Source organism: Pleurodeles waltl, chromosome 1_2, assembly GCF_031143425.1.
Source record: "Pleurodeles waltl isolate 20211129_DDA chromosome 1_2, aPleWal1.hap1.20221129, whole genome shotgun sequence".
NCBI classification, from domain to species: Eukaryota; Metazoa; Chordata; class Amphibia; order Caudata; family Salamandridae; genus Pleurodeles; species Pleurodeles waltl.
In genome coordinates, this window is record NC_090437.1 from 437,719,664 (window position 1) to 437,733,492 (window position 13,829).

Below are 13,829 nucleotides of genomic sequence, written 5' to 3' on the forward strand. Positions count from 1 at the left end.
CATGAAAGTGTATTATAAACGTTCATATGAACATACCCAGGCCATCCCATCCCTTAAAACTTATGCATTGTATTACTGTACAGGTTATTGTGAGCCTTCAAATTTGCAAGGTGACATTTAGGCAACCACAGTCATTAATGTCTTCACACTAAGCTGTAGAGTAAATTCCAATGTGTGAGAGGTTCAATGGTGACTTGTGAAACATGGCTAGTGATGTGAGTACCTCAGTGTGTTCCTGTCTAGGTGTTGCTATTGTGGTGTATGGGTTGTTTATCCTAGAGGGTTTCTGTGCAGTGAGTATATAAGTAGATTTTTGTCCTTACCAACAAGTAGTCCATTGCCATACCGTCCATCCTGGAAGTGTTGGTTGATGGTGCAGTGACGGAAGATGAATGCGTCATGTACACTCCCAGGATATTTAGCCACGATGTTGCTGATCAGTCCTTGGTGATCGACTATGGCCTGCACGTTGATGGAATGTGTGTGCTTCCTGTTGCGGTAGAGGTTTTCACTCGCAGCAGGTGGCACAAGGCGTACGTGTGTGCAGTCGATTGCACCAAGGACGTGCGGGAAGCCACTGATGGCGTAGAACCCCTGTTTGGTTTCCTGCTGCTTCTGCAGTGTGTTAGGGAAGCAGATGTGGCGGGGTGTCAGTCCAATGATGGCATCCAGTACTTTAGGCAGGAATGCGGAGAAAGATGGTTGTGATATTCCACCAACCAGGGCACCAGTTGTCTGAAAGGAGCCACTTGCCAGCATGTGAAGTACGGCAAGCAGCTTTGTTTCTGTTGGGATAGTGCGTGGAGTCACTAAAGTGGGGGCCAATTGCTGTTCAATATTTGTCAGCAGCTGCTGAATGGCCTGCCAGTTCAACCGGTACCTCTGGATGATGTCTCGTTCCCTGAGGCCATGCAGGGTTGTTCTTGGGCGGAATATCCTCTCCTGCCTTCTGCGCTGTCTTTGGGGTCCCTGCTGTTGTTGTTGTAGCTGCTGTTGTTGCTGCAGGGCTCTGCGTCTACGTGCACGCTGAAGAAAAAGCACCTCCATGTCTCCGTGTTGCTGCCCTGCTGCTCTGTTGTTTGTTCTGTGTGTTCTGATTAAGTACAGGTGTGTTTGCACCATTTTAATGCCTGCCCTGACCCAGGCGTTCAAATTTCACGATATTCGTGCTTTGCGTGATTTTTTTGCGCCGCCTGCCGCGCGGGAGTGATTTTTGCCCAGAAGCATAAATACGACGCACCTCTGTGTGCGTCGGTTTTTGGACGGGAACGCCTACCCTGCATGTCATTAACGCAGGGCGGGGTGCCGCTTCCAAAAACTGGCGCACATAGCGCCATTTTCCTTGTGCGCCGGATCGGGCGTCAGGGTTTAAATATGGGGCAACGTTTGCGCTGAAAGTGCGTCAAAATTTTTGACGCACATTCGGCGCAAACGGAGTATAAATATGCCCCTCTGTGCCTATGTAGTTGTGCCATCAGCTGTGGGGCACTGCTATTCCTCAGGACAAAACCATCATGCTCCGACCCTGGATACTTGGCAGTGATGTGGGAGATGTACTGGTGAGGAAGGCACACCATCTGGACATTGAGTGAGTGGAAACTCTTCTGATTCCTATACACTTGTCCATTGGCCCGGGGGGGGGACTAAGGCTCTATAGATCCCGTTGATGGCCTCAATAACATGTGGTATATGTCCCATTGCATAGAATCCAGCCTTTTCAGTGGGTAAATCATCTACATGTGTGAATGAGATGTAGCTACACATGTTTGAACACGACTGCCAAACCCTTGCACAATAGAGAACATTGCCTGTGACATCCCTGCAGCCAAGCCTACTGTCACCTGGAAAGAGCCAGTTGCCAGGAAATGGAGCACTGAGAGTACCTGCACAAGAGGGGAGATTGCTGTGGTGCTATGGATAGCAGGTAGCAGATCAGGCTGCAATTGTTCACACAGCTCTGTGAATGTGTTCCTGTCCAGACAATAGGTGAGTATGATGTGCCGGTCCTCCAGTGTAGCCAAGTCCACAAGGGGTTTGTACATGGGTGTTTGCTTCCTCCTATTCCTCCGCAGTGGTTGGTACCTAAGGGACCCAAATGTAAGAAAGCAGTGACAACAGGAACCATGGGCACACTACAGCAGGGTACCCAGAGCATGCTTGTATGTTGGACATTGGAATTGTGTAGGTGAGTACATTCGACTACAATGACGCACTTATCAATCTGTACATGTGTACCAGCATTAGAAAATGGCACCCGCCTGTCCTGTATTCATGGACAGGTGGAAGCGACCTCACTCCACTGGCGTCATGGTGGAAGGCGGTCTGCACCGCCGTGCAATTCCTCATTGGCTAACATGGCCATTTATGGAGAATGGGAACCAATGATGATCAACGTCGACGGTGACAGTGTTCACCACCGCGGACGTGACTGCCATTTCCTTTCTACCACTTCACTTGATTCCTGACTTTCCACAGGACGACATCTCCACTGCTTGAACTGGTGTGACCTGTGTCTGGAACCTGCGATGGCTCGTGCAACAGGGGAAAGGGCCCCAGCCTTCACGCCAGAGTAGTTGGAGATGGTGTCCTACCCCAGTATGGGCAGTTTTATTGGGCCTCCAGACCAACAGGTGAGTACACCATGGGTACATTGCATGCGACATGGCTGCATGGTGTGTGTGCTGGCAGTGTGTCAGATGGGGGGTATGGCTGGTGGCAGTGCTAATGCAGGGGCAGGGGTGATGTGTGTGCCTGATGAGGGGATAATGCTATTGTGGGCCATGTGTGTGACAGGCTGGATTGTCTGGTTCATGGTGTCCCACCTTCTGTGTTTCCTCTGCAGGCCAGCGCCCATTAGAAGAAGGGGTTGTGGCATGCCATCGCATAGGACGTGCAGACCCTTGGGGTCTATGGCAGGTGGAGCAGCCAATGCATTAAACGGTGGGAGGACCTGAGACGTTGGGCCCGGAAGACCGTGGAGGCCCAACTGGAGATGGCCTCCCAATGAGGGAGGGGTGCCCATCGAAACCTGACCCCCCTGATGGCCCGCATACTGGCGGTGGCCTATCCAGAGCTGGCGGGGAGCTTGAGGGTATCAAGGAAGCCACAAGTGGCTGAGTACAGTGTGTTTTTCAACCAACTCTGTTGCCTGGCATGGAATTTGGGTGCAGGGTACTAGTCAGTGGATGCCCCAAAATGCCAATTCAGACACTGCTACATAGCCCAGCTCATGTTGATAGGGTGGAAAGCATGTATTAGATTGCTAGGTAGGTGGCTTCGCATCTCAGACAGGGCTTAGCCGGTCCCAGTTGGTGTGTAGCTCACAATGTTTGTCTCCTACCTGCTGTGGTAATTAGCCAGTGGTATGCCTCTGTAGTCCATACTGCCCTTTCTCAGTCTCAGTGTGTGACAGTGAAGTGTCTGCCATCTGTGCTGTTGGTTCTGATTGACCCTGTGCTCCCTTTCTCTCTCTCCCCTTTCTCTTTTTGTCTATCTATCCTTGTGTCCATTAGCATCAACTGTCAAAGGAGCAGGGGCACTGGTGAGTGAGGGAGCTGCAGCCAAGGGGACCAGTTGGACGGAGGGTGAGGGGAGCACCACAGCGGGGACAGGAGTTGATACCACTGCCTCTGATTCTTCCTCCAGTGGGAGCTCCCTAGTGGTGGCAGACCCCTCTAGGACCACCTCAGCTACAGGTTCAACTGCCAACCCCATACCAGGACCGCCCTCCCAGTAGCCCCCCACTGAGTTGTCCGTGCCAGCTCACTTAGGAGGATGGGGGTCACCTTCGCCGCAGGCACCTCAGGACCTGCCGCAGTCAGCCCTGCTGCCCTCAGTGAGGAGGCTATTGACCTCCTGAGATCCATCTTTCTAGGCCAGTCAACCATAATGAATGCCATCCAGGAGCTGGCATCCCAGATACAGCAATGCAATGCATTTCTGGAGGGCATCCACGGTGGTTCGCAGCCCTACAGAGATTGTTTCAGGCTCTGGCCTCTTCACTGACAGCAGCGAGTGTCCCTGTTTCATCCGTCCCCCTCCAAGTACCACTACCCTGTCCCAGCCTCCTCACCCCCAACCCATCCCATACACAACTTCTGACAAACATGCACCCAAAACAACACACAAGACTCGCACAAATAAGGCAGCACACTTCAGTCTACAAGCACTCACACAGATGCACACACAACATCATTCACTGCCTCCACTGTGTCCCCCTCCTCCTCCGCCTCCTCCCTCACAGTCACAAACTCACTCACACCTACATGCACTGCATCAACAGTCCCAGATCCTGCCACCCGCACAGCCTTGCCCACAGTCACCACAACAGCAGACACGCAGACATGCACCCCTTACACCACATGTGCAGTCACCACCACCACCTCATGCAGCACACCCACCTTACTTGCAGACACCACCACAACATCCATCCACACATCCTGTTTGTCCTCCCTCACCCTGTCTCACCCCCAGAGACACATACATGCGCACACTCAGACCCCCAACAGCCATCCACCTCACACACACACTGTCCGTGCACCTACACCCAAGTCCAGGATACCTCCTCCTCCTACAACCGCTCCCTCTACCTCCACTCCCATCCCTCCTTCCACATCACGCCCCATTGGACCTAAGAAGCTTTTCCTTGCCCACCTTGACCTCTTCCTTCCCTCTCCCCCCTGTCCTGCCCGTAAGAGGAAGGTCCCACCACCCTAGCCCAGTACCTCAAGCACCTAGGGCCATATTTATACTTTTTGACACAAAACTGCGCCGACCCAGTTTTGCATCAAAAAGTTCAACGTCGGCTAACGCCATTTCTTAGCACCGCTCGGGCATCAAATTTATACTTTGATGCTCAGCGGCACAAACCACTGGTTAGAGTCATTTGTTTTTACTCAAACCAATGCGCCACGTCGTAAAGAAAATCAACGTTAATGCGGCGAAAATGACTTTTATCTGGTTTACGATGTCGCAAACCGGATACACGCCTTTTTTTTGCCACAATTGCATCAAAAAGCGGTGCAAACACAGCAAAATGTGAAAAGGAGAGCCAAAATGGATCCCAGAAGCCATGAGAGACCCAAGGAAGATGACAACCGACCAGGAACCAGCCAGGAGGACCCACACAAGACCCAGGAGAGGGAGAAGAGGAAAGGAAGTGTCAGTTCAGTGCAGAGGAGCAAGAAATACTGGTGAAAGAGGTGACGGAACACCAGCACCAACTTTTTATCACCTCTAAATTGCCAATTGGGAGGAGAGAGGCAACTTGGCAACAAATTGCCGATAAGATCAACACTGTGGCCGAAGTACGGAGAACAGTCCCCGAGTGCAAGAAGCGCTGGCATGACTGCAAGTGCAGGACCAAGGAAAAGATGGCAAGAAATAGGAAGGCAGCACTGCAGACTATAGGTGGGAGTCCAGCACCACAGGAGGCCCTGGACCACATGGAGGAGATGGTGGCAGCCATCATCCCAGAGGGGATCGTTACAGGGATTCAAGGACAGGACAGCGCAGACTACCAGGATACAACACAGATGCAGGGTAAATAGCATGGGGAACTAAAATGTCTAATTTTTAAGTGCAAGCGGGGGGACATACCTACTACACAATGCATGTAAGTCATGGTAATCAGGGAGTGGAAAGGGCAAAGGGTCACGGCATGGGGGCATGGGCTGTGCAGGTCAAACCTGGGCACAGCACAACAATACACCAACAACCTTTGCATTGAGGTAGGATGCCATGCCAAGGAAAAGCAAAGCCAGTCCAGGAGGGTAGGGTACAACATAAAACTGGCATGCTGTCACACAACAGCTGGTATTGTCACTACATGAACTAGGGCTCAATTAACAGTCTCAGGCCATATCCGGAAGTGGAATTTAACATTGACAACAGTTGCCACTACCACCTCTGCTGTGTGCAGGTCAAGTAGCTAATGGCAGTTACATGCCCATGGATCAAACACACCCAAATTAGAGGGTTCAGGATGACAACGTTATCAATCCCCTGTAATGAATAACAATGTGCTAATCCTGTCAAATGCTAATGTCCATAGTCGCTACAAACATTGTCATAAACATTATGAGGTACACAGCAGTAATGTCATACCCATGCTGCACATGGAAGGGTCTACCCTGTGCCTGGGTCACAATAGTTGCAATGCCACCATGCAACATCCCAACTGTCCTACTGCGAAGACAACAGCATTGAGGGGGAGGACATATGTTTCCGGCTAGTGAAACACACCTGCTAGGACCATCAGTGCAATCCAATGTAGCACACATTCCCCAGCATCAACATTACACACTACCAATGTTGACACCTGTATTGTGTCATGCCAATGCTATACATAATATATGCTAGGTCTCAGCAACATATAGTTGGATGTAAAATATCAGAGACTGGGTCAGTTCCAGATTGTTAAGAGTGGTGCAAGTGCCATCAGAACACCCACAGCCAGTGCAAGGCCACACCATAATATTGGAAGTAGACAGAGGGTTGAGTAGGACAATAAGGTGGCAACATACAATTTGGGCAGAACCTACACCAAGAGAATGTGACGCAGACAATTAACCAAAATGCCCACACTACATGTGACATGCAGGTGGGGCATAGACCTGGGAGAATGCTAATCTTAATGACAGGAACAATGAACAGGAACCAAGATCACAATTTGCAACTAATTTGAAGTCAGACACGTCACATTACAAATGCCACAACACACTAATTGCACAATATCTCATTGCAGAGGACAATGACTCTCCTTGGGATATGTCTGTCCTGGACTTCCCTGAGGACATCGATGAAGAGCTGACAAACATCAGCCAGCAGACCCTCCAAGATGTCCTTGGAACCCTCCAGACCCCACCTTCGAACACAACACAAGGAGGAGCACAGAAGTAGCAGCCATCACAGAGGAACCACCCACCACCCAAATTGTACAACCTGCCATCTCAAACCAAGCTGAGGACTCTGACGACACTGGCACCAGCTTTGAGAGGATTGTAGTTGGAGTACAGCAGGAGCTGGCCAAAGAGGTGCGGGTGGGGATGCAAAATATGGCAGCCAACCTAGAGGGGGTGAATTCGTGCATGATGTCATCTGCAGAACAGGCAGCAGCCATGCAAGGGCGAACATCTATCTTGCAAGAACAAAGGGGCATATTTATACTCTGTTTGCGCCTAATTTAGACGCACATTCGGCACAGACCGTGGACCATATTTAAACTTTGCTGCCCGCGAACGCCAAAATTCCGCCATGTGTATCATTTTCTGGATGCGGGAAACCGCCTTGCGTTAATGACATGCGAGGTAGGCGTTCCTGTCCAAAAAATGACTTAAACTCCTGTGCGCCTTATTTATGCTACCGCACAAAAATGACGCACAGCCGGGAGGCGGAGTTGGAAAATGACGCACAGCCCGATTTGCGTAAAAAATGTGGCAAACACACCTGTACTTAATGAAAACACACAGAAGCAACAGCAGAGCTCCAAAAGGAAGAAATGGAGGTGCTTTTCATCCAGCATGCACGCAGACGCAGAGCAGAGGACTAACAACAGCAGCTTCCACAACACCAGCAGGGACCCCAAAGGCAACGCAGAAGGCAGGAGAGGATATTCTGCACCAGGACAACCCTTCTGGGACTCCGCCAACAAGACATCATTCAGAGGTACAGGCTTAACTGGCAAGCCATTAGGCAGCTGCTACACAACATTGAGCCACAGTTGGCACCCAGCTTGCAGACACCCCACACCATTCCACCAGAAACCAAGCTGCTAGCTGTACTCCACATGTTGGCAAGTGGCTCCTTTCAAACCACTGGCGCCCTGGTTGCTGGGATCTCACAGCCATCATTTTCCGCCTTCCTACCCAAGGTACTGGATGCCATCATCTCCCTCACATACTGCCACATCAGCTTCCCCAACACACAGCAGAAGCAGCAGGAGACAAAACAGGGGTTTTACCAAATTAATGACTTCCCATGCGTCCTTGGTGCCATTGACTGCACACATGTCCGCATTGTGCCACCTGCTGCAACTGAACGTCTATAGCACAACAGGAAGCACACACACTCCATCAATGTGCAGGCTATTGTCGATCACCAGGGTTTGATCACCAACATTGTGGCAAAGTATCCTGGGAGTGTACATGATTCATTCATCTTCCATCACTGCACCATCAATCAACACTTCCAGGATGGACGATATGGAAATGGACTACATGTTGGTAAGTACAGAAACCCAGTTATATACACACTGCACAGGAACCCTTTAGGACACACAACACATACACCATGACATCAACACGTGGACAGGAAGACACTGAGGTTGTGACACCGCTAGGCATGTTTGATATCCTCACCCAATGGGAGACACACCTAGGGACAAATGACAGTTCCAAATAACAACAGATGTCACTCCAGAACCACAAGGGGAAAATTTAAAACAACACAATGACAAAGACATGGCCCCAATTTGGAAGATTAATCTTTCAATATCACATCAATAACACTCAATCCAACACCCTTCAAACCAATACATACTGTGTAAGGGGTGTGTAATGTTTTTTGCTGTAGGTCAAACACCATGAAACACATAGCATGATGATGACTCCAATGAAGGTCACATGCAGTCATTGAGGCTGTACCAATATCTCACATCACTCCTGCTCTCACATTGCCCACTACCAATAAGCAAGTGGACTGTGCGAAGAACACATATTGATGGGACAATTTTGAAAGTGTACATTCCTACACATACGCATTGTGACAAATTAACACACACACAACAGATGTACTGGCATACGGACCTTCTGAAACTCTAAATGACAACCTCACAACCAAGTTAGCCATCTGAACTAGAACATGTTCAGTAGTATAGGTACATTTTACAACCTGAGTTGACTTGGCAAGGACGGGAAAATAGGTCTGCAGTGCACTTGTCAGACATGTGAAATTAGTGCATAGTCAATTGTTAACACGTCAGTGCTCACAATGTACGGAGATGTGTTGCACATTGTCACCATGCAAAATCTAAGGGTCTCACTGATGGTTAAATAATTCTATTGCATATGTGAAATTGGATGGGATGTCCAGGGTATATAGATGCAACCGTATTACCACCACTGTCGAATTGATTCTGTGTCTGGAAGTATGATGGCACCCCCAGTTAAGACACAGGGACACCTATTTCACAAGTCACAATGCAAGGGAGTACACACTGAACTGCAACTCTACAAAAATACTGCTGACATCCGGTCAACAGCCAAACACACATTCAGATAAGGAAACAACCCAATGCTGATGGTACAACCTAGAAGGCCAGGATTCCACACAATAACACAAAAACCAATGAGTCACAGACAACACAAGAGAACAACTGCCATGCAAAGTGACATTTATGGTGCAAGGTACATCAACATGTTCTCACTCATTTTCTCTTTCAGCTGATCAGGGGTATGGGATGCAGCCATGGATCATGAGCCCCATTTGCAAACCCAAGCACTGCAGCAGAGCGTGCCTATAATGAGGCACATAGGAGGACACGCACCATAGTCGAGAGTACCTTTGGCATCCTGAAGTCAAGATTTAGGTGCCTCGACATCACCGGAGGCGGCCTCCTATACTCACCTGAAATGGTGTACAAAATCATTTTGATCTGTGCCATCCTGCACAACATATGTGTAAGGAGGAACATTCCCCTATATGAACCCGACCCACAAATGCCTGAAGAGGAGGAAGAGGAGAATGCTGTCCATCAACATGAGGGGGACCATCCAAACACAGCTGCAGGATTGCGTCGGAGACAACATATTGTCCAAAATGTATTTTATCATGTGTAAATAAACACCTATACTAATCACTATATCATGGTCTGGATAATTATTTTTGCATAACATTATCTCTAACTATCAGAATCAGAGTGTAGCCTCATGGGGCATTGCTGAAATACTGATTAGGACACAGAAAATTCCAAAACTAGTTTAATGCGTATGAATGTACAGCCACATTCACTCACACTGTAAATGACATATATCCTGTACATTTCACATTTGAAGGGCAATAGCAGAGGATCACACCTATTTCACACATACATGTTGCCAACATGGTTCATCGCAGCATAAGGCACACAACTAAGACACCATCAGTCAATAAGGGAAAAAAATGCCTCAAACATGAGGCAGTGGATGTGCTATTGCATTGGTAACAGGAATGTATGACCAGACCCTTGACAGCAGTAAGTCTTACATCACCTATCTTTGCAAGGACTATGTGTGACAAGATTTCCATATAAGCAGCACATTTATAGCACAAGTGCCCCAGGTATGACTAGCAGTGCTCACATGACATCCCCTGCACATGGCAGCCCATGTCCTAAGTCCAGCGACACCCATGTTTCCTGTCTCAGCTCACCCTTCTTCAGAGGTCCCTGGAATGGGAATATGTGTTCCCAGATAATCCCTCCTCTACACACACCCAGACTCACAATGTTTATTCAGTGTGCTTCCCTCTTTAGTATGGTATGCCATTGTACTTCTATATGCATGGACGTCAGATTAAATAATGCCCTGGCTTGAAGTCTGTAGGACCTGTAATCACCTGTACATTGCTTACCATTTGAAAGGTACTGTTGGCCCTTTGAACTAGAATCTCACCCAGAGGACTTGTGAGAGACTGATGCTGCACACACCTGTGAGCACCTCCATGGAGACCAGCCATTTGAACATGCACTGCCCCTGCAGCTGCCTGGAACAGCATAGAAGCAGACATTTTATCTATAACACTGTTATGCATTGCCGTATAAATCAGCTGTGTAACACAGCCCTCGGGTTAATGTGCTACGTTCCAACACACAGGACAAACACAGTTTTCCGTTTCCACAGTCTTGTTTCACCTTTGGCCAGTCTCAGTCTGACCACTGTGTATTTACCTTGTGAAATGCTTGGATCCTGATTGACCCTGCATCCTGTTAGCCTGACTGGATCCTTGTGCCTACATTTGTATCATAGTTGCTTTCTCAACCCTCATATTCCTCCTGGGGTATTGTGTCAGGTTGGTCTACAATGCATACTCAAATACATTGTATAGCATAATCAGTTTATTTATCGTACCATGGGGGGGAACTTGTCTCCAAATAACCGAATCATGGCCTATCCCTTGTCTGGGTTTCATGTATGCATGAGTAACAAATAGTGACAGTGTACCATGGCTTTATGCATGGATTGGGTATCGTGCCTCCAGCACAACAAACAACGTCAGATAATGTGCATGAAATGTCTACACATGTTAGGACCCTGACAGTCCACACGCTGATTCACATTGCTCCCAACATCTTGATGAGGCTTGTGTGGTGAATAGCTGTGAGATTAATCAGCACAGAGGCACTGATGTTCCCAGATACAGTCGGAATTTTAGAGGCCAACCTGTGTACAAATGTTGTGAGGATACCTGCCGGTATAAGAATCCTGAGACATTAACTTTGTCAGCAGACCAAGGTTGCCCTGTTGACAGTCTCATAACACGTCTGCAGTGACAGGGCTGGACCATCCCCATGTGTGTTCTCAATTCCTCATTGGCTTTCCTTCTATTAATCTGTGAAGGATACTTTGTAAATACAGGAAATGGCTCCACAGACTCATGACTAGACCTGCACATAACTTTGACAACATAGACCTCAATAATTATACAGGCTAAACATTGGCCCACACACATGAACCAGACACCTCCGTGCATTTTACCACTGGAAATATGTGAACACGTGCTCCTTGGTCTGCTGGTCCTCCACTGCCACAGGAGAGACGTGATTCAGTTATATGACTCCAACTGTGGCGTAACATTACAATTGTGTATTATCATTGGGACTCAGTGTCACAAACACAGTACCCACATAGTATGATCCCATGCCTGACTCATGGTGGGTAAACAAACAATTGCCTAGGAAGTAGTATCCAACATTCCAGGACATGTGATGGCTAAGTTTTGGAGCATTGCCAGGAACAACCGTCTGCTATCTATCCAGTGTATGCTTTGTCATTGGTGGTGTTTATGTTCCAAAAAACCTAGGAAGTGCACACAGCAGTTGTTGCTATGTGTATGACTAACACATGTCCTCTCTCATTTCCACACTGACTTGCATCTGAGGGTTGGACACATTGACTCCACATGCATACAAGCAGATTTGCGAAAATGCATCTTGTGATGGTCACACAGTGGGAAAACAACAATAGTAGTAGCCAAATCACACACATTGACCCATAGGCATTGAGTTTCTGTATTGAGTTGTGTCACCTTATTATCCTCTCTTGACACAAAACATGTCCAAACTGAGTAATACATAATTGTATCCCACACGTTTGGCCATCTATTGCGTCAGTGAAGAGTGCAAATCTGGTACAACAAGTAGAGGATCATGGTCCGCAGTAGTATGATCTGTCACATGTGCCCATACACCGTAATGCCCAATGTGGGTGCAATCAGCCTATCTCTGTATTGTCACAACTGTCATGTACCATTACAAATGAGAAATGATCTAAACCCAGTTAATGACAGAAATTTTGACGCATTTGTGTCAAAAAAAGATGCACATGCGTCAAGAAATTACGCATATGGGTCGAAATATGACGCACATTGTCATAAAATATCCATTGGCCCTGAGCGGTAATTCCACACTGTACCCCCGGAAATTAGTTAAGTATGAAACATATTTAACAAAATGGATGCAGGGTTATTTCTAATCATGTGCGTAAAAAAAAAATGACGCACAGACTGTAAGGGTCATAATATTTTGACGTATAACAAGAAAACAGAGTATCCTTCAAAGCAGAATTGACTGAAAGCCAAAGAGGAATTGACAACACACATGGGGATAGCCCAACTATGGCACTGCAGAAGTTTTATGAGGCTGACAACAGGGCAACCTTGGTGTGCTCACAAACTTAATGGATCAGTAATTAGAAACCGGCAGGTTTCATCACAATAATTGTACACAGGGTGGCCTCTAAAATTTCTACTGCAACAGGGAACATCAGTGCCTCTGTGCTGCTTAATCTCACAGCTAGCCACTACACAAGCACCATCATTCAGTTGCAGCCAATATGAATATGTGTGTGGACCGTCAGTGCACAAACATGTTTTGTCCTTACATGCACATTAGCAAACGTGGTTTGTTGTGCTGGAGACATCATACCCAATCCATGCATACAGCCATAGTACACTGTCACTGTTTGTCACTCATGCATACATGAAACCCAGACAAGGGATAGGGCCCGGATTAGTCTATTTGAATACATGTCCCAGACCATGATACGATAAGTAAACTGATTACACTATACAATCTATCTGAGGATTCATCGTAGACCTACCAGACACAATACCCCGGGAGGAAAGAGAAGGCAAGGAAAGCAACTATGAAACAAATGTAGCCACAGGGAACCTCTATGGTAACACAAAGACAGGAACCAATCAGGCTGGATGCAGGCTCTGTCAGGAACTAACATGAACAAGGCAAATGCAAAGTGAGCAGACTCTAACTGGGAAAAGCTGGAACAACACTGTAGAAGATAAAAAAAATATTTGTGCTGTGGGCTGCAATGTTACACAATACCCCAATGCCTGTGTTACACAAGTGATTTATACGGCAATGCACAACAAGGATATCCATAAAATGGCAGCTTCTAAGCTGTACCAGGCAGCAGCAATGGCACTGCAGGTTCAAATGGCTGGTCTGCATGGAAGTACTCACAGATGTGTGCAGCTTTAGTCTCTCACAAGTCCTGTAGATGAGAATCAAGTTCAAAGGGCCAACAGTACCTTTCACGTGGGAAGCAATGGACAGG